Consider the following 3422-nt stretch of genomic DNA (forward strand, 5'->3'; position numbering starts at 1 on the left):
GGCAGGCGGGTTCTTTACCCACTGGTGCCATCTTCCCTAAGGTCACCAATATTTGTTTGCTGAAGATGAACTTGGATAGAAAGGAGTAAGAAAGGATGGGTGATGTGGGGAAAGCTGGGGTGGGAGGCTAAGGAGTGGGTCTCTAGGTAGCTTTAGCATCTCTGTCACAGCAGGTGTTGGATCAGGTAACTTGGGGGCCATCTCTTCCTTTAGGTCTCGATCTACTGGGGAAAGAAATATGGGAAGGGGATTCAAGCCATACTGGGGAATGAAATTCTCTTCCATTGTCACGCCAACCCACAAATGCTTGCTCAGCCTAGAGTTTCCCAATCTGTCACCCCCATTTTAAGGATGAATGATCCAAGTACTCAGATAGCTGGAATTATCCTGCCCAATACTGCCCACTATTTGCCTCAGAAACCACAGTCAAACAAAAGCAATCCAGCATGATGGAAAGGCAAACACACCAGCAGGAAAAACAATGGCCCCTCCTTAAACAGCCTTTTTGAAATCTCTTTGGCTTATAAATAGTGACTAATTTAATTCCATTTAAAAAACATTGGCTCTGGGTCAGATTATGTGTCGTCTGCCTGCTGAAGATGAACTGCATAACAGATCCAGCCAAAGATTGTAGCCTAAATATTGGCCCTATTAGCACTGCTGAGCTGAATTTTTCAGAACACAATTCATAACATTTCCCCCACCTCCCAGCTTCTACCACTGTATATAACATGCTTTTTTTTTCCTCTCTCTCTCTCTCTCTCTTTCTTAAACTTCAGTCAGGAGCCCCCGAAGTGACCTAATCCTCTTTGACGTTTGCAGTTTTCTGATTTATGGGAATAGTGAAAGATTACAGTACTCTTTCTGAATAAAGGCCCTCACTGAAAATGCCACAAAGACCACAGACAGACACTTTGTTGCAGCTGGGCCTCCATTGCCTTTACAAAAAGCCAGTCGGGGTGCAGGCAGCAGGCAGCCACTGGGCACACGTCGAACACTTTGGGCTTTTTTTTTTTTTTTTCCTTTTGCCAGGACACTTTTCTGGATTAAAAGGGAGCTTTCCTGGGTTCTGTGTAAAGGTCCACTGTAAACATTTGCTCAGTCTGTGTATGGTAAACATTTATAAACTCAGAGCTGGAGCACAGGAACTGAGCAGAGAAAGTCCAGGGAACAATTCAGCAGGACACTGCTGGCAGCCCTGGTAACCACAGAGGGGATGTGACCAATGCTAGGACTTTAGCAGCTCAGCGGGAGCTGTCTGGGCCCCCAAGCAGTTCCTACAAGAGACACTAGAGCCAGACTTGGTCTGATCTCTTGCTCTGACCACGGCTGGAGTTGTGGCAAATAAAGGTCCAGGCAGAGAGCTAATGAGGATGTGCAGGCATGGGGTCTGTTCCTTTGGATGCAATGTTTGCTTCTGCTCAGCAACTTCTGCCTTCTGGAGAGAGCTGGGGGGAGAGAGCTTCCTCCTCCGCTTTCCTTTGTTGTCTCTGCATTTCCCTGCTGAGCCTGGAAAGGGAGGGGAAATAGGCAGTGTGGGGTAGTGGTTCAGAGCACATGCTGCGAGTCTGGCAAGACAGGCCCTTTATTCCACGTCCACCATGACCTTAATGAGCCGTGGTCACGGGCAATGAACACTCCTGGCCTCCTTGGGCTAGAGCCTAGTCCAAGTTGAACCAGAGAACTTAATTGTTTTTCTCACTACACTAACAGAACTTTGGCTTTTCCAGGCAGTCCAGGACAAGTGACAAAGTGGAATGGAGAAGGTTCTCAGGAGAGAGAAGCTTCAGGACAGGGAGCCTGAGCTGAAAAACGGGGTGGTTCACTTGAAGCCTCTTGTGTTTTGGACTTTTTTATTTTCCTGCAATGTAATTCCCTTCTTCACCGTCAGAACTTTGTAGCAGTGTCTGCCTTTCAGGATACCTTACTGAGTGGTGTCTTGAGGGATGAAGGAAGAGCAGCTGAGGCTAGAGTTGGCAGAAGTGGTGCCAAGTGAGGACAGGAGCTATAGGAGCCAAGAATGATGCCTTGGAGCCAGGAGCCAGCAGAGAACCAGGGCAGTGTGAACCGTCTCAGGACTAGATGGAACACCACCCCGCTTCTAGAAAGGATGCTGGAGAAAAGAAGGAAACGGGGAATGGGTGGGTCTGGACTGCCACAGTATGTCAGAAGGGGAAAGATCAAGCCGCTGCATTCGAACATTAAGGACCTCAAAGTGAGAAGACCTGCAAGTTATCAGGAAGGCAGACACTTGGGTTGCATTATTAGTATGTGACCTGGTGATTAGGTGTTCTTAGAGCTTCCCCCTGGGATGCTTAGCGAAAGGTTACAGAAGTCCCTTGCATCTATTTCATGTCTGCCCAGGTAAGGGCAAAGGTCTCTGAGATCCATGTAGTCTCACTAAGGTCCAGAGGGGCAGAGCCACCGAGTTCACTGCGAGCTCTCCCCACCACCTCCTCCCAGGCGCCCCCGCCCCAAGGACTCAACCACAGTCATCTCTTCCTCAAGCCACCATACCTGGTTCTAGAAGACCACGTGTAGAGGAACCAACTGGGAGTCGATGCCAGCAGCGTGTGGTGTACCCCAGCGAGCCCCCATTCCCGCATCCTGGTCCAGCCCCCTGCGCTGCCCCACGGCATTCTGAAGCTGCTGCCGCTGTCTCTCTGTGTATGCACTTCCTGAAACAAGCATGAAGTGGATCAAGGGAGGAGTCTGCGAGGCCGAAATCCTAAGCTCCCTCGGAAGAACTCCTCTCTGTACCCTCCCTGTGTTGTTCTGCCCTCCTCACTGGGGGAGAGAAGAAAGCTCCGGGGACTGGGCCCTCCGGTTCTACTCACAGTCCTCCTTGGGAGATCAGAAGGGCCAGAGACCACCAGGCAATGGGCCTTCTGCAGCCTGTGCTCTGGTTCTCAGTAGCAGAGGTCAGCAGAGGTGGGAAGGGGAAGTGGTCCCCAGGAGCTGCTGGCTTCTCTCCGTGTTCCCCTGGCTTAGATCTGCTCCTGAGCATATGGTAATTGCCCAGAGAGGAGGAGTGTGTTCAATCACCCAGAGGGAAAATCAAAGTCAGCTGGAACGACAACCGACCTTGCGTGCAAATGACTAGCATATAGGCCCCACCTCGAAGGAGCTCCAGGCTACTTGCTCGGGTTAAAATGGACAACGAGCCTCTAAGTGGGCTTAAGGTGTAGACAAGCAGTGGCAAAGGTCTTCACCTCTTCTTCCTTCCGCCTCTGTACTGTTTAACACGTGGAAAACTAGTGTCATTCCCTGGAGAAACAAAGGCAGCTTATCCACAGAGCTTAGCTTGCCCAGTTGACGCCTAAATGGACAATCTTGTCAATTCATGTGAAAATTGACTTGCTCTTTCCTGACTTTTCTATAGGGATCATGTTACAACAGGACGGTGCAAATTAGAGTCACCC

At 50.0% G+C, this 3422-nt stretch overlaps 1 long non-coding RNA gene across 1 annotated transcript; it reads right to left on the reverse strand.

Annotated features, from left to right (window-relative positions):
- Positions 1-1108: 1108 nt before the first annotated feature.
- On the reverse strand, positions 1109-2662 carry LOC121816796 (uncharacterized). Its single transcript, XR_006056489.2, has 2 exons — positions 2518-2662; positions 1109-1509 (listed from the first exon to the last, which is right to left on the reverse strand). It is a non-coding gene; the product is annotated as an uncharacterized LOC121816796 (long non-coding RNA).
- Between the last annotated feature and the right edge of the window lie 760 nt (positions 2663-3422).

This window comes from Ovis aries, chromosome 16, assembly GCF_016772045.2.
Source record: "Ovis aries strain OAR_USU_Benz2616 breed Rambouillet chromosome 16, ARS-UI_Ramb_v3.0, whole genome shotgun sequence".
Lineage (NCBI taxonomy): Eukaryota > Metazoa > Chordata > Mammalia > Artiodactyla > Bovidae > Ovis > Ovis aries.